The sequence below is a fragment of the Hydra vulgaris genome, chromosome 12, assembly GCF_038396675.1.
Source record: "Hydra vulgaris chromosome 12, alternate assembly HydraT2T_AEP".
Taxonomy (NCBI): Eukaryota; Metazoa; Cnidaria; class Hydrozoa; order Anthoathecata; family Hydridae; genus Hydra; species Hydra vulgaris.
The window spans coordinates 84,845,604-84,870,025 of record NC_088931.1 but is presented as its reverse complement, the minus strand read 5'-3'; the positions used below and the strand labels follow the sequence as shown (position 1 = coordinate 84,870,025).

The window sequence follows — 24,422 nt, the reverse complement described above, 5'->3', positions numbered from 1 at the left end:
TTTTTCTTATCATATTTTGATGGTATATCTGAATTGTTAATATAATATCAAAAATGCATATACCACCTTTTTTTTTCTGGTTCAATTATACATTTATTCTCAACAGTACTAAAAGTAAAAAAAAAAAAACATAAATTGTTCTTTCAGATAAGTAAGCTAATTTCTGAATTTAAATTGTTTTTCCTATGATCCTCTACAGTTTTAAGCAACAAAAGCAAGAAGTTTTTAGACCACATTGTTAGTGTAAATACCTCTAAAACCTGCTCATAGCTAGCATAAATTGTTTTACTTTTTTTTAAAATAAAATATTTTACTTTTTTTTTTAATTCACTTTTTTAAATATATATATATATATATATATATATATATATATATATATATATATATATATATATATATATATATATATATATATATATTCTTTTTACTTTATTTACATTTGATATACAACAAACCTTTACAAAGCTTACAATAATTCAGTTAAAATTCAATCTGAGTTATTGAAACGTAATAAACTTAACATCAATAGAAAAGTAAAGCTGTCATCATTTAAAATGTAAGGGTGTTGTCAAAATATGCTGAAAGTAAAATTAAGTTACTAATAAAATCACGTTCAACAATGATAAATATTCTTACTGTAGTAAGAATTAGTACTAATTAACAAATTTGAACAAATAAATATAAAATAGTGAAAAAACAATGAACAAATAAAAACTTGAACTTGAACTAAATCTTGAATTTGAATTAATTGGTACTAATTTGTTCAAGCATAAACCTTAAAAAATTTATATAATAAATTTTATATAATAAAGTTTATATAATAAATTTTATGTATAACTAGTTATACATATAGTTAACTATTAGGAGTTATATGTATAACTGCATCCATTTTAAAGCATTTTATTTTTTTATTTAGTTTATATATTACTTTAGATCATATTACTTTGAATACTGGACCCAGAGACTTTATTCCCAATTACACTGTGGTACTCCAAATTAAAAATTGAAAAGTTTCTGTAAATATCCTGTTTTTGTTCCTCAATGTACTTCGTAAGTCCCTTAAGTTTTATGAACCTTATTATATCTAAAGTTAAAAGTTTTGGAGCCTAAAAAAAGTTACAGAAACCTCCCTATCTCCCCCCTATTTTAATATTTTTTTTTAATAAAGAAAATTTGACTTTTAAACCAGCATTTCTTTGTGGGACACTGCAGTGTCCCATGCATGCATGCTTGGTTTTTGACAACATTTGAACTTGCATCAGTCAATTGTTTGCAGATAATATACTCAAGAACTATATTCAAATATCATATGAACATGTTAGAGAATGTTCATATGATATTTGAACATCACAAATTTAATAATATTGTTGTGATATGTTATATAAATAATACCATAATAAATTATGATATGAAAATAAGATAGGATATGAAGGCAATGATCAAAGAATAAATTTACTTATAGAAATTTAGATGTTTGTTTATTAGTTTCAGAATATTATATTATGTGTGACCGCGGCTTTCTATAATAACAGGCCTTGACATCGCACAACAAAGTTGTTAAACTGAAGGCCAATTCCTAATACTGTGTTTACATTTTCATCTTTTAACATTAGATGATAGCTTTTTTTAGCTGCCAGAGGAACAACTGTCTTGAGACTATTAACGAAGAGGATCAAATGGATATATTAAATCATTTCCATGCCTTCAACACTAAAAATGAGCAGGATTTGTTTCTACAATTATTGATTGATTACCAAAAATAAAGCAGAGACAACCCTGGAAAGAAATGAATTCTGAAAAAATTTTTTTACCTTTAAGTATCACATTATGGCAGGTTCTAATCGAATGCAGGTAATGTTTTAATCCTTTTTTAAGTTTACATGCTGTTACAAAAAAACGAATTGAAAGATTGCGAGCATTGATTATGATTGGGAAAAACCCAGAGGAAAAAAGGGGACGTCATATAAAACAAGCATTGTCTAAAGAAACCAAACTTTTTATCAGACAACACATTGAAAGTTTTTTAACTAAGCAAAGCCACTATCGTGGAAAGTCTATATGCTATCTAGATGCCACTTTAAATGTTAAAACTATGTATAGGTTGTTTAAAGAAAAAAAAGTTGTCGAAACGAAATTTTTTAACTACTTTTAAGAAAACTATAATCTTTTTTTTGGAATACATAGGCTGCACTAGCAAAGAACTCAATTTAATTATAAGGAGTCTGCGTCTCAATGAAGCTGCAAAAAGATGGGCTCAAGCTAAAATTGATGTACATAAATGCAAATAAAAAAGTTTTATGATCGAATCCGAAAAGACGTCAATGACAAGGACAATAGTCAATTTTTATTATTGCGTTTTGACTTTATGCAAATACTAGTGCAAGAAACCTAGTACCTGAAGCAACTTTTAGTTAATGTATTTTTTGTTCATAACAATAAAATTTAAAAAACATTTACCACCAAAAAAAAAACCTTTTATTATCTAGGCTACTCTTAGCCATAATTGATTTAAAGAAATTTGAAAAGATTTAGCTATTCTACCAATAAAAGGACATTCTTTTCTACCGTATGATAGGGATCTTAGCATAATAAAGCGAAAACTAAACTGAAACAACGGGCTGTATACAATAGACCAAGTATGTGACCTTATTAATACATTCTCAAAAAATGATAAGTTTGTTGACTTCAAGACGCGGGGGCCGCAATTTTACAACAAAAGTTATGTTTTTGATGAAACCAAAGGTAAACAAGTTAAAAAGGACATAGAAAAGTACTTTTCAATAAGCAAGTTCATGGACTGCACATATGATATGAGGTTTTCATCTAAAGTTATTAGCCGACCTTTCTTTCATTTATAATGAATCATAGCTTCTCCTTTAAAGCAGCGGTTTGCCTAAATTTTTCCAAGTAAAGAAGCTTACCCTACAGGATAAGTACCAATGAACATTGAAAAAATGACAGACATAAAGAAACTTCAGCTCTACATTCCAGTGGAGTTTAAAGACTTTTATGCTGAAGTTTATGTGTGGTCAAGAACCAAAGTTGAAGTTATAAACGATGACTAAGTTGCCGTTGCTCTTATTGCTTATCTCAAACTAAAGAGATTTATTTGAAGATAGTATATTATTATTATTTTATTATTATTAATAAGTTATACGGAACAAAACATGAACCGTAAGTTCATCATTAACTAGCAAACCTAGTTCGTATAGCAGCATTAAAGCAGCCACGGAATATGATGCGCTTTGGTGACTGTTTTAGATACCAATCTAAATTATTTTTGAACTTTTTCACTAAGGTAGTATTTACTACATTGTCTGGCAAGGCATTCCATGCGTTTGCTACACGGTTGTTAAAAAAGTTATATCGGACGTATAGAAGTAGTATATAGCTTTTTCCAGAGTTGTGCATTTAAGATACCAAGCATTTTGTTAGCCTTGGCTGCAGCAACAGATGTTTAGAAATTTTGCTTTAGGTCATTGAAAATTAGATTACATTAGAAAAAACACTCTCTTTCTGATGAGGTTGATTCAAGTTGAATTTTGTTGAGACTGCTTTGAGCCATGGTCATCAATAAAGTATTGATGTGGAACGGATTTGAATTAGCTGAAATGCATTATTTTACATTTCCTAATATTTATTTCCATAAGCCATTCTTAAACCCAATTAACAATGCTGTCAATGTTAGCTTGCAGACAAAGTTTTTGTCCTTCAGTGATGACCACAGTATGGATTTTTGTGTCGTCGGCATACATTTTGCATGCATTTTTGCTGCTAATTTTTTCTGGTAAGTCATTAATGAAGATAGTAAAAGCGTTGGACCAAGAACTGAGCCTTGAGAAGCGCCACTTATAACTTTTTCCCATTCCAATTTTACATTTCCAAGTTGGTCATGTTGAGTACGATTTGAAAGAAACGCTTACGTGATTTATTGTAGGTCTAAAAATCCATAGTCTCAAGTAAATTAGTAATACATGATTTTTTGTTTATGAAACCATGCTGACAATTTGATATAAGGTTTTGAGGCAGTAGATACTGCATTATCTTATTTTAAACTTTTTTTTCCATTTTTTTGAATGGCACAAAAGTAATGGAAGTGGGTCTGTAATTGTTTGAATTCATTTTAGAACCTACTCTGAACACAGTAGTCACATTTGATTCAAGCTATGCCTTTGGTAATGTGCCTTGTTCCATTGATTTTTGGTAGATCACAGCAAGTGAAGTTGCTATTGGGTTAGAGCATGTCTTAAGTACGAAAGGACTTATCTGAACTTCACCTATAGATTTATAAACGTCAAGAGTAACGAGGTAACTTCGAACAGACTCATAACCAAAGGAGGTGTAAAGAAGTGATACAGTTGTTCGTTTAGTAAAAAGAGGTAATGTTGGGTTGTGAGGTTCAATATTAAAGACGGATTGAAACTGTTTGTTTAGTGTGTTGGCAATAAAAACTTGGTCGTTACTAGTTTCACCAGTCATAGATTGTAATGACACAACCTGGTTGCTTCCAGTGGGTTTGCTATTAATATAAACAAAAAATTTTTGGGATTTTTTATTGTCATTAGATAAATTAATTCCATAGGTACGGATTGCATCACAAGTTGCTTTTTCACCAGATTTTGAGTTTGTTTGTACTCATTAACCAGAGGAATGATTTTCCATGTACTGCTTACGTTGAAAATCAGAGATTTCTCTTGTGCTTGATTAAGAATAAAAGTTCACGGGTTATCCATTGTAATTTGCGTTTTGTTTTTCTAAGTAATGAAAGGGATAAAATTTTGGCAGCATTTTGCTTGTAGCATATGTCAGCATATGTCAGCATATGTCTTGTAGATATTACAAAAAAGTTGCATTCATCTGCGTCTAAACTTTGAAAAAGCTTTTCCCATTCTAAATTGGAAAGATAATAATTAAATGCATTGAAATCCCCTTTATTCTATACAAATTTAGAACTTCAGAAGAAATTATTGCTAACAGTAGCATAAGATAATATGATAATACCAAGACAAAGTACAGTGACGTTATGATTTATGTTATAGTGGTGGACTGAAGATGCCCTCATAGATTCAATCAACGGATTCACTGATTATTAGGTCGAGTGTATTTTTTGAAGAACCATTGGATTGTGTAAAAGTTGGTTTGGTTACATGTTGATAGAGGTGGAGTTCAAAATAACATTGGCAAATTTGGCGTAGCTGATAGTTTATATGATTTGGAGGGCATTGCTCTAATTGTTTGTGGTTGGAGTGGATGCTTGCAAAGATTTATCAGTTTTAACTTTTCTTGCATCTGCGGTTGTTTTTTCGTCCACTAAGGGATGCTTATTGACTCCATGAATTTAGATTGTTTTGGTGACGTCGATACAGCAAATGGTATCTCCCCGGACAACATATCGAAAGGACTGATCAAGTTTTAGATTGGATTTGAGCTGTTCATTCAAAAAAAAGTTTTCAGCATACAGCTTATTGAAGTTTGCTTGCTCTGACGGTGTACAATCAGGTTGGATGAAGATTTCTTTATATTTTGTGTTAAATAACTTTTTTGCTGAGGAGATTACCTTATTACGAATATTTATTGAGCCAAATTATACTATAATAGGAGCAGGAAGGTTGTTTTTGATAAAATGTGCAGATGTATGGCTTAAATTAGTCAGACGATTAATAGATTTTATATTTATAGGTAAATTGATAGCCTGGAGTATATCATTAACAGTACTTGTGTCTTCATTCGAACGTTCTTCAGGAGAACTCATCTGAGAGTTTTGCACTCCAGTAAACACTACTTTAGTAGCTCTATTAGCTTGCATGCGTTGATTTTATTCTATTGCACTCATAAGAGTGTAGTAGTTAGCAGAAGTTCCAATTTTTGTGATATCAGAATAAGAAGGATTCAAAGAATGTTTCTGATGTTGAACGGTTTTTTCTTTTCTAAAATTTTCAAGTTGTTGACGCAGTTACAATTTTCATCTTTAAGTAACTGTAACTCGTTTTCCATGGCTGCTTTAAAAGCAAGAAATTTGTAACGGAGTTCTTCATATTTATTTAAGACACAGGCAGCTGAGTTTGTTTTCAGTAGTGCTGACATGATTGATCAAGTACTTCTGAAAGTTGATGCAGAACATAAATATAGATCGATAAGAGGGCTACCACCCTGAATTACAGTGGATTACCTCCTGTCCGTGAAATATATTTTTATTAATATTATTTGCTTATTAACACAAACACTATGAGAAGTTTAGATGTATTTTTTATCCGTCTTATTAACACAATAAAACAGGAATTATTTATGTTTTTTCCGATGACTAAGTTTTCGTTGCTCTTATTGCTTATCTCAAGCTAAAGAGATTTATCTGAGGATAGTTTTAGTATATATTTCTAAAATTAGTTCTTAATATATATAGGAGTGAATGTAAATATGGATTTCTTAGTGTTTTTAGTAAATAACATTATTTTAAAACAGATTCATCTGTCTTTTTATTCAAATTATGCTAAAAGGGTAAGTCATACAACTTTAATGATTTTTTTTTCATATAAAAGCATTGTAAATGCTTTAGTACAAAAATTATCCCAGTTATCATGAAAAACATTTTAGTAATTTTCATGATAACTGGGTTAATAAAGAATTCACATACAAAAAATTACATCTTTTTGAATAAAAATGAAGACATTGCAAAGTTTTAGTTTTCTCAAAATTATGTGTTGTTGACTACTCCCCTTTTAGCATGAGCCGATTTAACTTTAATGATGATATAAACCTGATCTACGATTTAATTTTTAAAACATTTAAAACCATCTATGACAAAAACTTTCCTATTTACGAAAAAAAAAAGAAAACCAATTATTAAAAAAAAAAAAAAAGTTCTAAAGAGTTGGAGTAAAATGGGTCAAATGAAAAAGATTTTTTAATTCTTTTTTTTTTTAAAGTTCTGGAGAACTTTGTGGTGTATTTAAATATACAAAATCCAAATAATTTTTTTTAAAAGCTTTTAAGAAACTTTATTTTATTGAAAAAAAAAACTATATCATTCTACCCTCATATTTTGGGAGAATGAAACATGCAAATTGATGGGTAATTAAAGGAATACTTAATTTATAAATGCATCATATGATATTAATTTAAAAAACAACCAGTTATAAAAATTTAAAAAATCAATTAAAAAAGAAAACATTTTTATTTCATGACATTGAGTCTTTAAGAGGTTCTGGAGGTTGAGTTGAATTGTCACTTGTTCTCCACTTTTTGGAGCAATAAAACGCAATACCTTTTATTGCCAAAACTTATATTTTATATTTTCTCTCTGATACCATTCATTATTTTGAAATGTTGAAGCTTCACTCAAAACATTACGGCACTTTTTACACTTGAGTTGGTTGCTGCTGTTGTTGCTGTTGGAGTCACTACTGTTGATTGATTTATCTGCTGCTCATCATCGAAGTCAAAGTTACGTTGTTTCTTAGCTTGCTTTGCTACTTTTTTGCTGTCAACATCTTTCAACATTGCGAATATTTTATACACCCCATCGCATCTTGGCATGTCTACATTGCTTCTCCTAATAAGCAATAGTTTTGAAATAAACACCGGCATCTAGTGGCTGCATAATATGTGAGGAATGAGTTGGTAAGCACAAGATTTTGTTTTTATAATTAACAAGATTTTGTTTTTATAGTTAATAAGTATAACCAGTAAGGTAACATGTAACATCTGCAAACTAGGTGTTGCTTTCCTTTATCACCAGAGAAGCCAAACTTATCCAAAGTCCGCAAATAGCATGAAGAGTTTTTGTTAATACCTGCTTCATTGAATTCTCTTTGCAGTGTGTTTATTACTTAGCTACAATTTCTTGCACGCAAGAAGCGGCTCTGAGTGATGAAGTACTGCCAACGGCTCTGATGCTAAACTTATGACTCCTCCCGTTGATGAAACGTTTGTACCAATCTTTCCATGATTTACCGTTAGAAAACAGATGAGATTGACCTTGATGTTGCAAATAGTAGGTAACTGAAGAGATGTCATTGCAAGTTCTACCATAGCCCCAATCGGATAATTTGATGAGTGTATTTACCAGAGTTGATTCAAAATGTTGTGGCAATCTTGTGTTTGAGCCACCGCCGATTGGTTTACTTGTGCCGTTGAAACGCTTATAAAGAGTAGCTATTGGTATGATGAATATTTGAGCAGCTTTGTTGAGTTAAAATTTGCCACTTTTTTTATTTTTGCCACCGTAAGTGCCACTTGGTCTTTAGTGTACGTTTTTTTTTTTTTTTTTTTTTTACGTGCAAGTTTTTTCAAGGCATATTTTATATTCGAATAATTTTGCAAGAAGATTCTTGACTGGCATAAAAATTATACAAGGATATGTTTTGAGTTCAATGCCAGCAAAATTCACTTCCGATACTATCTAATTCTATTTTCTATTTCATTCTACCCGATTTTACTGTAATTTATTTTAGTAAGCATAAAATAACAAAAACTTCTTTACTTCTACTATTGTTAAATATCAGAACACGGATCGCTGGATAATGCGTCATTAAGCGTCGTTAAGATATTTGTTAAAAATATTTTTTGTCTTTAAGATTTTTTGGAAGCGATAAATTTTTGGCGCTCTGGCTTTTGCGGAAGAAAGACGTATTATTTAATAGCGAAAGGTTTTTACATAAAAAAAATGGATATTATGATGAAAAACATCGAAAAAATGATTTCTAGTAAGCTTGAAGAACATAAAAAAAGTATTCTCAAAGAAACGGAACGCTTATTAAAAGACCAGTAAAAATCATTTACCTCAATAATAAGTGCAAATCTCAAAATTATCACAGATAGATTAGACATGCTAGAGAATGACATTAATAACAACAAATGTAAAATATCAAATATAGAAAAAGACCTACGTGACATTAAAGACAGCCTAAATTTAAAGAAATACTACGACAAAGAAATCAATTCATTATATAAAAAATCCATAGATCTAGAAAATCGATCGAGAAGAAACAACTTAAGAATAGATGGAATACAAGAAACACTAGGCGAAAGTTGGGAAGACTGCGAAAAAGCTGTTAAAAAAATTTTCAAAACAAAACTGAAAATACAAAGCGAAGTAGTGGTTGAACGAGCTCATCGTATTGGACAATTTAAAGACAACAAACCAAGAACATTAGTTATAAAACTTTTAAACTTCCAAGACAAAAACAAAATTCTCAATGCTGTAAAGTATCTTAAAGGAACTGGCCTATACATAAATGAAGACTTCGCTCAAGAAACAATATATCATCGAAGAAAGCTCTGGGAAGAAGTTAAAAAACTAAGAAGCGAAGGTAAATACGCCATTTTAAAATACGATAAAATATTTACACGAGATTTTTAAAAAATAGCGCAACACACTTTTGTTTTACTAAGTAAAACAAAAGTGAGTAAATGCGTTCTTAATTTTACATTCTAAAATAACGGCAATAAAAAATAAAACAATAGATTTTGAAACGATGCGCTTTAACGTCTTTGAAACCGCGAATAATACACTCAATGACGCTGATACGCAAATTTTTCAAATGTATAATTTTAACTCTTGATATTTTGAAACAGAAACTTTCAAAACTGAACTTGAAGATTATAAAAATAATTTTACGGTAATTCACATAAATATAAGAAGCATAAATAAAAATTTTGACAAACTTAAACATTTCCTAATTGATTGCAATTATTCATTCGGTATGATTTGCCTAACAGAAACTTGGTGTTCTGATGAATCAATCCAAAATAACTCTAACTTTCAAACTCCAAATTATAAATTATTATCTTCTGAAAGGAAAGCATACAAAAAAGGAGGAGGGATTGCAGCTTATGTTCGGAATGATCAAGTGATAAAAGTGAGAAAAGATCACTCCATTTCTAACCCCGATAGTGAGGTCTTTACAATAGAGATCATCAACTCCAAATTTAAAAATTTTATAGTCTCTACCTGTTATAGGCCACCTGAAGGTAATATTAAAAAATGCTCTAATTATCTAGAAGAAATTTTTCTTAAAATCAATAAAGAGCAAAAAAAGTTGTTCTGTATCGGGGACTTAAACATAGATTGTTTAAAATACAAAGAGTGTCCGATCACTAAATTATTTTTTGATAACATGTTTCAACATTGTATTTTACCAATTATTAATAAACCCACACGGGTAACCTCGAATACTATTTCTGCTACAGATAACATACTAACAAACTCATTTCTAGATACCTCCTTAAAAGCAGGAATAATAAAAATTGATATAACAGATCATTTTCCAATTTACTTTACAATAAAACATGATACAAAAATAAATAATAACTCGAAAAAAAAAATTTATAAAAGAAAAATAAATAAAAATTCTATTAAATGTTTTAAAGACGCACTATCGGCAGTAGATTGGGTTAAAGTGTATCAAGAATGTAACCTTGGGAACACAAACTCTGCATATAATACTTTCACAGATATTTTTCTAAAACACTATAATAATCATTTTCCAATCAAAGAAAAAGAAATAAAAGTAAAACATTTGAGCTGTCCATGGATCACCAGCGGAATCAAAAAATCTTCAAAAACTAAACAAAGACTATATGTTAAATATTTGAAAAACAGAAATGAAGAAAACCTATCAACAATATAAAAATTTTTTTCGAAAAAATCAGAAAACATTCTAAAAAAGTTTATTATTCTAAATTACTTCAAAAAACAAATGGAGATACCAAAAAAACATGGAACATCATGAAAGAAATAATCGGAAAAAAGTATATAAAAACAAACAGCTTACCAGATAGAATTATTATAAATGAAATAGAACACAACGATCAGAACTCTATTGCCGAACAATTCAACAATTTCTTCGCAAATATTGGCCCTAACATGGCTTCTAAAATTCAAACCGCAAATAACTCCTTTGAAAACGGATTAAGCTATGAAGAACTCGAAAATGCAAAAACTCTTTAAAAATCAACAAAGCACCAGGAATTGATGAAATTTGTAGCAATATTGTAATGAGTATTTTTCCGATAATAAAGATACCGCTCTTCGAAATATTTAAATCTTCAATTACAACAGGAACCGTTCCAGAGAAATTAAAAACTGCAAAAATTGTACCAATATATAAAACTGGAGAACCATACTTACTAAACAATTATAGACCGATCTCAATTCTTCCTGTATTCTCAAAACTCCTCGAAGGAATAATTTATAATTTGAATAATTATAATTTATACGAATAATTTATACGAATAAACGAATAATTATAATTTATACCAATATATAACAAACAACAATATCTTAAATACAAAACAATTCGGCTTTCAAAAGCAACATGCAACCGAACATGCAATCGTAGATCTTGTAAATAGCATCAACTACTCATTTGTTAATAAAGAATTTGTTTTGGGAATCTTTATAGATTTATCGAAAGCATTCGATACTGTTGATCATGGTATCCTGCTCAAAAAAATTGGAAAAATAGGGCGTAAAAAATGTTGCATTACTCTGGTTTAAAATTTTTTTGCTAAACAGACAGCAATGTGTTAATACTGATGAAAATATCTGTTCAAAATTGCTTAAGATTAAATGTGGCGTTCCCCAAGGTTCCATTCTATCTCCCTTATTGTTCCTAATATACATTAACGATCTTCCGAAAGTCTTAAACAAACTTGATGTAATAATGTTTGCAGATGATACTAATTTGTTTTATTCATCTCAGTCTATTGAAGAACTCTTTGAAACAACGAATATCGAACTTGAAAAACTTAATATCTGGCTAAAATCTAATAAATAATCTTTAAACACAGAAAAAACCAATTACATTTTATTCCATCCCAACCAAAAAAGAAAAAAAATACCTAATATATTACCATTGCTAAAAATAGAAAACAAAAATATTGAAAGAACCTCAATAACAAAATTTCTAGGTTTACTAATTGACGAAAATATTTCTTGGAAAGCACACATTGACTATTTAAATACAAAAATAACCAAAAACATTGGCGTGCTATACAAAGCTAGACCAATGTTATCCCAAGAAAATCTAAAACATCTTTATTTCTCATTTATACAGACCTATTATACATATGGTAATATAGCATGGGCAAGTACCAATAAATCCAATTTGAAATCACTTTATCGACGTCAAAAACATGCCGTTAAAATTGTCTATAAAAAAGACAAATTCACTCATGCTGAACCTTTGTTAAAACTTCTTAATGCTCTAAACGTCTATAGAATAAACATTTATCAAAACTTATTGTTTATGCTGAAATATAAACTCGGGCTTGTCCCATCACATTTCTCAAATGATTTCTTTAAAAGCAATAGAAATAGATATGACACTCGAGAAGTAGGAAACTACAAAAACTATCGCGTTTCACAATTTCATATCGCGGTCCCTATCTCTATAATAAACTGATATCCAGAAATGCCATAATTACAAAATTAGATAACCTAAATTGTTTGAAAATCTTACTAAAAAAATTCGTTTTAAATATAAACAATTATATGAACTTACACTAAACTAATACTGAAACTAGAGCCAAAATTAACGTTGAAACGAAAATCCCAAAAAACTTCAATAACAAATATTAATATAAAAAATATATAAATCAAAAATAATTTTATTTATGCCTAATCATATATTTATGTGTGCAAAATCTAGCATTTATCAATTATTTTTTATCTTACATTTTATTATATGTGAATCCAATATAAAATGAACTACCATTATATTTTGTGAAACTAGAAACATGTAAAAACAAAAGTACAAAAAATATTACTAGTACAAGCGGTTTCTTGATGACAAGACCATCTGGTCTTCTGCAAGTTTCCCGCGTTCTTTTAATAATAATGATACCCTGCAGTTATATTTTTTGTATTCTATAAAGTTGTGAGATCTTATTTTTTCTCTTACCATCATATATTTTATAAAAATTGTAAATTTGTATCAGTTATATAGATAGAATCACAACATTGTAAAGATAAAAGAACAAAAAAAAAAAAAAAAAAAAAAAGCGGTAATTTACTTATATTCTTTAAAGATTTTCCAATTTGAACTCTTTAAATACATTTTTACGAAACTAAGTTTTTAGCATTTTTACGGAACTAAGTTAGTAGTTTAAAGATAATTTTAAGTTGTAATGATGATTACAAGTTTTTAAATTTTTTTTCTCTTAAGGGAGGAAATTTTAGGGTTAAAAATCATTTGTTTTTAAATTGCATGTCATAATAATCAAACTTCTGCACTTATACTTATATACTTTCTTATACTTATATATTTTTTTGTACTTAAATATTTTCATTTTAATGATTAAATTAATTAAAAAAGCTAAAAAAAAGTTTTGCATAATAGTTTATTTTATGTTAAATTTAGTCCGCAAAGTTGATGTTTTGAACCATGATATTACAGAGGTTGCCAGTTTTTTAATTAATACAAAATTTAATACAAATCGACTTTTTATAAGTTGAAAATAATTATGGGTACCTCTGTAGTATGATACTAAAATTCATTTTTACGGATGTGAACTGTTTAAAGAACCGACTCAGATTATTTTCCTAAAGCCTTTGTTATTTATTGTAATGAAGAACAAATTTTTTTCAGTTTTTTTTATTTTGCTGTTAATATAAACTGCAATTCCTTTTCACAAAAAATAAAACAATTACAAATGTACAAATAATAAACAGACAGAAATGATGTAATAAATAAACATGGTTTGATATTCAATAAAGAAAACTTCCGGTTATCAACTCCCAATTATCAGTAAACTAAATTAATCCGGAAAAGTAGAAAAAAATTCCGGATTTTAAAAAATTTTAATTTTTAATTTTTAATTTGTACAAAAATGAATATATGACATCCTGCGTAAAAATTGTCTGAAGTTCTTGGATTAATTATCTTTTTCATTTTTAAGTAGAAATGTAATGTTTAGTGCGCCGCGACTATCTGGAATTATCAGCTCACGACAAAAGCAGATTTATTGAGGAGTGCGATCGGGGCGATTGCCCCCATTTAGATAGTTCAGAAAAAAAAATTTGTAAAATTATAAATTTTACACAATATTTTGTATGAAAACAAAAGTTAGTTTTGGAAGACTGTTTAAAAGTGATATGAAATTTTAATAAAATTGTGCGGTGCAAATTTTAAATCAGACTATTGGGATACCAATAGATGACGTATTTTCATTGTTACATAGGCAGTATAAAACTAATATTATCAGAAAATTAGCTAAAAAGTTTTTATTATTTATTGGCTGGCTTGCTCAAAAATCATTAAACCAAAAAATCGCCCCTCTTCTTTACTAGATGGTCTCGATCCGCCTCTAGTTCATAAATAACAAAATTTAATAAAGCATCTCTATGTGTTTTAAGAAACGCCTCTTCTTCTTCTCCACTTTTTATTTGCGTTTTGACGCACCACACTTGAAAGAACATTTTAACATTTTTACCATAAGAAAGCAATAAGGGTAATATAATTTAAATTTAGTTCATTGTTATATTTTCATTTATATTCAAGAAAAATTAAAAATTGCACTAATCTTGTCTATTGCCTTATTGTCTAAATAACATGTTGTACACCGAGCAATTTGGCTTTTAAAAACACCATTCAGATGATCACGCTTTGACCGAGTTAGTAACTTCTGTAATCAATGCCTTTAAGGATTACTGTTTTACATTAGAGTCTTTATTGGTTTGTCTAAAGCCTTTGAAACAGTCAATCATGTCATTCTTTTAAAAAAAACTTGAACATGATGAAAAAAAACAACAATAGTTTACTATGGTTTAAAGAATATTTATCAAACATACAGCAGTTCATTCAAAACAGCTAATAATTATCTAGATGTAGTTGAAAATGATCAATAATTCTTTAAAGACCAAATAAATGAAAGGAAAATGTTCATTGAGGAAAAATATGATACAGCTTACAGAGCTAGAACTGAAAAGAGGAGACTCAAATTTCTAACTATATAAAAATAAAAACAAAAAGAGATTCATAGAGTTCAAGTAAACCAGGTCATCACCAGGTCATCACCAGGTCATCACCAGGTCATCACCAGGTCATCACCAGGTCATCACCAGGTCATCACCAGGTCATCACCAGGATAGTAGTAAAACAATATGTAGAGAAAATTGGATTTGAAACTGACTGCAAATTTGACTTTTCAACAGATGATGAACTTGACGAAAAACTTATGAAGAAAAAAAAAGGTAATTGTGAACTAGTATGTTATTAAAAATAATTTTTATTTATAATCAAGTTTTTATTTTATTTCCAGAACAACTTTATTATTAATAGAGGCATATTAACTCAACAACAAATTTAAATGAAAAATTCATTTATTAAACACTTTTAGATTAAAGAAAATGGCTAAAATAATCATAGAGCTTACCCTTGATGATTTTATTGAAGCAACACCAATTGATTTTCTGTTCACAGAAAACGGTTTCAGATAATTCAGTCAACAGAGGACCTTCTAAGAAAACAAACAATTGATTTACTAAAAGGTAGAAGACTAGTTCTATATTTTAACACTGAACTTCAGAGAACTTCAAATATCTGTTGCTTATGACAGATTGGCTGTGAACGTTAGCTCTCCAGACGCTCCAGATTGCGACGATATACTGCTTGGGAATGTCCAATTAAAAAATAGTACTGAAGCATGCCAAACTATTGAACTAATAAAATTATTAGAATATTACGAGTGTGTTAATCAAATGTTTGCTTGCTGCTGCGATACAACCAGTAGTAACACGGGGAAATATGCTAAAGCAATTCAATTGCTGAGCGTAAAACTTAATCTCCCTTTAATATGGTTGTTATGCAGGCATCACATATATGAGCGGCATATATCTCACTTCATGGAAGAACTCACAGGAAAGACAAAAGGTCCCCATAGAGCATTATATTTAAAATTTAAAAAAAAGTGGAATGAGGTTTGTACAGAAGTGAACTCTCTAAATAATATTGTAAAAATGAGTTGGGATAACCTAGAAGTTGATTCAGTGTTGTACAATCTTGCAAAAGATGCCCTTACTTTCTGTTCAAAAGCTCTGCTCAAAAGTACTTTTGCAAGAAGTGATTATAGAAACCTTTGCCAGCTTGTTGTTTTTTATCTTGTTGGAAATTTAACTAATTTTAAATTCCATCAACCTGGCGCTTGTCATGAGGCACGTTTTATGGCAGATGAAATTTACCTCCTTATATTGGAAATGACAAAAAATGTTGTTAAAATAATGACAGAAAAGGAAGAAAATGAGGTACAGAAGGGAAGTTTCTTTACCACCATTCTTTATGCGCCATGGTTTTTAAAAAGCTCTTAGTCTTCAAAGGCATCCAAGAATGACCTTAATGCTTTCAGGGCAAGTCTTAAAATACAAGAACAATACGATGACCAATTAGGACAGTCTTTAACAAAGAGTATAAAACGACACTCTTGGTACTTAACTCCTCAGCTTGTTGTCTTAGCAATTGGAGATCGCGACATTGAAGACAATGAAAAAATATAAATAATTAATAACCTACTTAAATTTCCTATGCCTGCATTTCATATTGGGTATCCTCAAATTATTCCAGTTCTTGATTCCGAAGCAACATTATCTCTTCTGGGTGGTCCAGAGTCTTAGTATCTATTTAAAATTATTGGAATTTCAAAAAGCGAAGTTGAACAATGGGTTTACGGTGGAGTAAAATCTTGGGATAATACTGAAAGTTTTCGCAAGTTCTGTTTATTTGTAAAATATCTCTTTATTACTAACGATTGCGCAGAAAGGAACATCAAGCTTATACAGGACTTTGTAAAGGCATCTACAAATGGTGATCAAAGCTAAAATATAATGCTTGTTGCAAAAGATCATAGAAAAAAACTATAAGCCAAAATGCCAAAAGATCAACTCAAAAAAGCATATACTTTGTAACTGTTTTCCAATGCGTTTAATTTAATAAAAAAAGATTTTTAACTTTGTAGTTCATTTTTTCTCACTGTGAAGGTTGTTTATTTCATTATTTAATTCTGCAAAATAAACTTGTAAGTTGGGGTTTTTTATATTTATTGAAGGAAAATTGTCTCAGTAATATGCGCGTAAAACCGTAAAAAAATATAAATCTCTCTGAATTTATAATTACACATCTAACAAAGTTGCAAACTTTGGATCAAAATTTTTTATATATTCTATCTTTATAGACCAAATCACATAGTTTGGAGGGTGTAGTCTCTTGATTTTCAAATTTTTATAATTATTTGGGACACTTTAATGTAGAATCGTATTTGGAGCAACAAAAACTTTGCCTTGTGAGTCACTTTTACGTAAACTCAATGCATTAAATGTGTTCAAAGTCAACATATTCCTAGTCCTACAGTTCATGTTTAATTATTAATTATTCAATTAACTATTTAAATAGGTTAGTAAACCCGGCCCCAGTCATGAAAAGCATGATGGTTCTAACACATTACACTAAACATAAACTTAACACATTACAGATATTAATTTCTATGTATAAGTATAAAAACAATCTATTGCCAAGTGTTTTTTCAGATATTTTATTGATATCATTTTCTGAAAAATATAATCTGCGTTCAAATACCAGATACAACTATCACTTAAGGAAAATTAAATCACAGCAATCAAGTTTTTTTTATTACAAACCGTGGACCATAAATATGGAACTATTTCCATAATAAAAATATTAAAGACCTGATATCATTGTCTTATATCGTTTAAACGACAAACTAAAATACATCTTCTTAATTCCTGACATATACATTATATTTACAGTATTTGTTTTCAGATTTTTGAATTTTTTTTCTTCCTCTTTTTTTTCTGTTTATTTGTTTTAATATTTTTTGTTTAATATTTTACACTAAATTTTCACTAATATTTTATTACTTTTATTCAATATTTTACACTTAAAAAAAAAAGAGCTTTGTTTTATTGAGTTTTTATTTTACTTCGAAAATCAAAGTGTTTTTTTAATGAGTGACTAAAAGGGCTCTATGAAAAGCAATGGATCCATTCGAAACTCCGTCTCGTCGGGTTTTTCGGAGTTTCGGAGTTCGAGAAAAATCGAGAAACTTCGACGAGGTTTTTAGAAAATATCAATTTTTACTCGTAAAATAATTAAATTCTTATTTTAATTCTACGCTGCTTTTACAATAGTTCTTGTTGTTTTCAAAATATAAGTGTTCTCTTTGTTCAATATCAACACTAATTTACATCTCAAAGCAATTAGTAATGCGCAGTGGGACAGGCGGTGGTGGTGGTGGAAAAAACCTCAAAAAAAAGCTTATTCTATTCAAAACCATATAATAAAACATATTCGTATTTTTCCACTGTACTATTTCAAAAACTCTTTTAAGTATAATAGTATCTTTTTAATAATAGCATTTTTTAAATCCACAAAAATCAATTGCGGTATAACAAAATGTAATGCTTAATAAAATATCTTTTTTTGTCAAAAAAGCAAGAATTTTTCAATTTTTAAGCAAAGATATTGTAAACAGTAACTTTTAAAATATTATGCGTGTTTGATATTAGTTAATGTATTTTAATTATTTATTAGTTTACCTTTATAAAAAAAATATTTAGCCAAGATCATTATTTATAATATATACAAAAACTGGTCTTAAAATAACGTGGTAAGTTTAAACATATGACACTTTTTTTTTCCATGCTTTATATAAGGTTACTTTCTATATATATATATATATATATATATATATATATATATATATATATATATATATATATATATATATATATATATATATATATATATATATATATATATATATATATATATATATATATATATATATATATATATATATATATATATATATATATATACATATATATATATATATATATATATATATATATATATATATATATATATATATATATATATATATATATATATATATATATATATATATGTTTGTGTGCCACAAAATTTGAAATCAATTTTTGAAAGCTTTTTTCTCAACCAATTTTGCTCAAATTTTGCACACTTAATCATTTTCGATGACAATACAAGGAAATGGAAAAATTTGACCAAAAAAAGTTAATTAAGTTAACAAAAATTTAATTTGTATTTTTCCATACATTTTATGTATTTGATATGAATTGCGTATTACGTCACAAAAATCATTGATTTGCAAAATATTTGCAGTTTTGAAGACATTAAAGCACAGCGATTCAAAACCTATTGTTTTAAGTTATTAAGTAATAAGTCTTAAGTTATTAAGTTAAAAACCTATTGTTTTAAGTTATTAAGTTAATAAGTCTTAAGTTATTAAGTTAAAAAACAAAAATTTAGTAAAAACAGTAATTTTTAAATTTAAAAAAAAAAAAAACAGTAATTTTTCCTTCTACAAAAGATAACAAAAAAAGAATTTCTAGGCCCAATAGAATTCTGCTTGCATAAAGCATGGATTTGAAAAAAGAATTTTTTTTTGATTTACTAGTTTACAATAATGTCGTATATTGTATGATCAAAACAATTTTGTCCACCATAAGTCTAATATTCGGCCCACTTTGCTTTGTGGCGAAATTGTGTAATAAAATGTTATCAGTGATATCAAATAATAATAATAAATGCTTAATTATACTTACCTATTAGAATAAATACTTAATTAATAACTTAAAATGTGATAACTTATCATAATTAAGATGAAATTAAAAACAAATATCTGTGTCACATTGAACAAAATATGAAACAAATATCTGTGTCCAAAATAATGAAACAAATATTGTGTAAATAATGAAACAAAATTATGAAACAAATATCTGCGTCAAATTGATAATTTTTCTTTTATAGAGAAAAATGGTTTCGGAAGCGTGGAATTACTTTGATAAAGTTATGGTAAATGATAAGAAATACGGAGATTGCAAAAAATGCCATAAAAGAATCGCTTGTCCAGGAAGCAGCACAAACGGCCTAATTGGTCACGTCAAAAGTTGCGAGATAATAGATTTAAAAGCCATCCAGTTCCAGACCAGTTTTGACTAAGATGTCGTTAAACTATCTTCTTGCCATGTTGACAGATCTTGATGGATATTCGATTAGATCCATAACTCAATCCGAAACACTAAGAATGCGTTTTGAAAATTATGGGCATAGTTTGCTCAAGTCAGCGTCAGCAATTTCAGAAAAATTAAGATGTTTCATGCTAAAGCCAAATGTTTAATGATTTTCGTATCTGGAGATTAACGCTTTTGCAAAATTAGAACTGATGTCAGTTTCTACAACCTTTAATTATTTTTAATGTTTTTACGAAAATCGTAAAAACATTATGTTGTTATCATTGAGTCATTATTTGCGCAATCCCGATTTTTTTTTAAATAAAACCACACACTTTTTTACGTTTCTAAAAATATTCAAGTTTATGCTGCAAAATTATTCGATCAACTATTTGCAACAAAAGAAAATAGTCTCCAACCGAAATAAGATGATCGCGCTAAAAGCAAACAAGAAGAACCACCATAATCGACATCTTTTTTTGTGGAAATTCAAGAAGTTCTATATCAAAATCAATCAACAGCTAAAAAGCCAAAAAAAGTCAAGATTTTCACCAAAAGAATATGAAGTAACTGGTGTAAAATCAGAAGCAGTTATGAAATTTGAACTAGCCATCCACAGAATTCAAGCAACTTCCTCGGAAGCAGAAAGAGTTTTCTCCTCGTCTTCCAGATTTGTCTAATTTTGTAGTTTGCTTTCTAATGAAATGATAAATGTTTTCATAATTTTAAAATATTATTTTAAAAGATCTTCAGAATAAATACTTTTTTTAAATTTTTTTTAGTTTTTACTATACGTACCCAAGAAGTCTTTATTACAGAGCATCGCGGAAGGGCATTTAACTGAAAGTTCACACCTTCTTCCTAACCGATGCCGGTTAGAAAGCCATTTATTAGATAAAACTTGTTCGTTAAAAGATTGTGATAAAAAAAAAATTTAAGTACTAAGAAATTTAAAAATATAAATTTTTTAAAAAATTTATTATGAATTATAAATCGAAATATATAAAATTAAAAAAAATAAATACAAGAACAATGTTTAATTATCAGCTAGATAGTTTAATTTTTTAATTTATAACAAAGTATTATCGAAACTCCGATTTTTTCTCGACTCCGACGGAGTTTTTTCTCGATTTTGCTTGACTCTGTTTTTTTTCGATTTTGGATCCTTTGATGAAAAGGTTGTGATGATAAACGCATCATCCATACCTTCTTTGAGTACCTGACTAATTAATTAACAATATATATATATATATATATATATATATATATATATATATATATATATATATATATATATATATATATATATATACACATATATATATCTGCGGGCCCTTCTTTTTTGCGGGAAAATTTTTTTTTTTTCCAGCAAAATATTTTTTCTTCGAATTATTATTTTCGAAAAATTAATAAAAATTTAGGTAATTTTTTATACATCTACCTAACTTCCCCTAAGCTGTAAGATGTTACTACACATTGGCGCTGTCCATCTGAAATCAATTTGGGCCATGTACCAGGGTCATCAAGAATTATCTCAGTGTTTTTGATTACATTAGAATCAGAATTATAATTATGTAAAAGAAGTCTATTTATGTAAAAATACTAACGAATCATACAATGCCTTTTTCTATAAATTTTTAAATATATATAATGAAACGTTTCCTTATGAAATAATAAAAACAAAAACACTAACTAATTTTTGGATGAACAAAACTCAAGTAAAATGTTCAAGAAAAAAACAAAAACTCTACAACAAATTTCTCAAAAACAGAAATATTAAAAACGAAAACAAATATAAAAACTATAAATATTTTTATCAAAACTTACTTAAAAATAAAAAAAAACAATTTTACAGTAAAAAAATTACTGAATGTAAATTTGATATAAAAAAACATGAAGTCTGATTAATAACCTAATGGGTCGTAATAAAAGTAGTTCATTACTTCCTCTCAATATTACTATTAATGATAATAATATTCACTGCCCAACACAAATCTCAAAAGAGTTTAACAATTACTTTATTAAAGTTTGTCTAATTTTAGCTAACAAAATTGTACCTCCCATTGATTCATTCAAAACCTCCCATTGATTCATTCAAAACCTATTTAACAAAATTGTACCTCCCATTGATTCATTCAAAACCTCCCATTGATTCATTTAAAACCTATTTAACAAAATTGTACCTTCCATTGATTCATCCAAAACCTATTTAACAAAATTGTACCTCCTATTGATTCATTCAAAACCATTTAATTCATTTAAATTCTGCCAATAATAATTTATTATGTGACAGTGAATTAACGTTAAAAGAAATTGAGGAGGCTTTCTCATCTTTAAAAATAAACAAATCGCCGGGCTTTGATGGAATATCCAGAAATAACATTAAATTACCAATAGGGTAATTTAATGTTATTTCGCCCATCACTCAATCTCGACCACCATATTTTATTACTTATATGTCCGTTAACACACACGCTACATCATCACAAAGACATTTATTTAGAGCAGCAAGTCAACCTTTATCAGCATCATAACAACCAACCTCAGAGTAACCGTGAATAAAGAATTATCACTTAAGGAAAATTTGTTGAATTTTGTTATTCAATTTAATTATAAAATTAGTTTTTTGTTACTTAATTTGCCGAATTCAAATCAGCTAATGCAGCTCTACCGAGTTAATTAGTTATTGTGCATTTTAGATTATAATTATATTATTATCTAACTGTAATAACATTTACAATCGTTTGAAATAGTATAATATGCATAAAGTTGTTTTCTGCTCAACCCCCAAATTAACCTAATCTCGCCCACAAAATAAATATATTATCGCCCAATGCATTCAACCTCGCCCGGGTAGGGCAGAGTAGATGCAGCATGTTACATTAAGACATATTTATGAGATTTAACTCTTTCGCTACGAGCAGTTTAAAAAAAAAACCTTTCGCCGTGACTCCTTTTTTTTTTTGATTAAATTGGGATGACATTTTTTAAAAATAATCGAAATTCAAAATCATAAAATTTTGTAAAGATATATATTAAGGACATAATGTTTTGATTGCTAATAAAGAAGTATACTTTATATGTATTTTTATTCTATATACTATTGAGGAAATTATTTTATAAATTAATTACCCTTAATTCAACATTAGCATTATCGTAAAATTGAACCCCAAATTTACTTGATAATTGATTTGACAAAAGTTGATGATATCCACGTTAATGTATATTTGATTGCCTTCAAAACAATTCGCTTCCTCTGTGTATTGTTCTCAACAACATGTCAAAAAATATATCTGAAGATCAAAATCAAGCATTAACAAAAGAAACAGAAGTTGCTGAGATCAATTGTTCTTCGGTTAGTATTAGACTATTTTATTTTTGCTAATACTACTATACAATAAAAATCATTATTTAAAACTTTAGCTAGCAACTTTGATGCTCATATTTTATATACAAATTGATAAAAATTCCGAATGAAGTATATAATTTACTAACTGGCATTTCAATAGTATTATTTATTGTTTTCTTAGGAATTCCATCATCAATTGTTCAAGAAAATAATTTTTCAGACTTCGATGCTTTTATGGACGCTGAAAAGGTTACTACTCTTCTAGAACGGTTACAAAATGGTGCTGAAGAAGATAATTCACAGTTTGCTACAAAGAAACGCTTTTATTTTAGAAACAGAAATTGTTGTTCCTGATAAGCAGCTTGCATATTTGGTCAATCCAGTTGAAGAAAAAAATGTTGATTTCATTGTGAATAGTTTTAGTAACACTCTTACTAAGCTAAAAGAAAATGAAATCTTAGAACCACTTATAACACCATAATTGAAATCTGCTACAGTTTCAGATTTTCCATTTGCAAACTCATCCTACCCTGGTAAGTCAATCATTTCACAAAGTGATCAATATTTTCATAGCAACAATGCAACTTTTAATAAATTTAAGTAATTTAAAATCTTTAAAATTATTTAAATATTAGTACTTTTATTGAATATGTGTTTTTATATATGTGCAGGTGATGGAGATGATATTGGCATATCCTAAGGCCACCGCACGGAAAAACATAGCGAACAGACAAGGTCAGCTAAAATACTTCGTTTTAACTTCTTAAGAAGCATACTAAGCAAAGCTGAAATATCACCAGGACAAAATCGAACAGGAAAGAAAAAAATGCGAAAGAAAACAACTGCGACTTATCAATGCTGTTAAGCGACTCAAAGAAAAAGAAGAAAAAAAAGTATTGGCTGAGAAAAGAAAATTAGAAAATCGTGCCAACAAGTCTACAGCAACAAAAAAAAAAAGAAGTTTAATTCGCTATCGTCTTTATTGCGACCATGGGTTGGTCCCGAGAACATACTGACTAATATGTACTAAATATTTTAAAATCTTTTTCATATCATAAAAAATGCATA

General features: G+C 28.4%; 1 long non-coding RNA gene across 1 annotated transcript; it reads left to right on the top strand.

The window, feature by feature from the left end:
• The first annotated feature begins 22,854 nt into the window (after positions 1 to 22,854).
• Positions 22,855 to 24,247, top strand: LOC136088556 (uncharacterized). Its single transcript, XR_010642262.1, has 3 exons — positions 22,855 to 23,360; positions 23,536 to 23,887; positions 24,026 to 24,247. It is a non-coding gene; the product is annotated as an uncharacterized LOC136088556 (long non-coding RNA).
• The last annotated feature ends 175 nt before the right edge of the window (positions 24,248 to 24,422 follow it).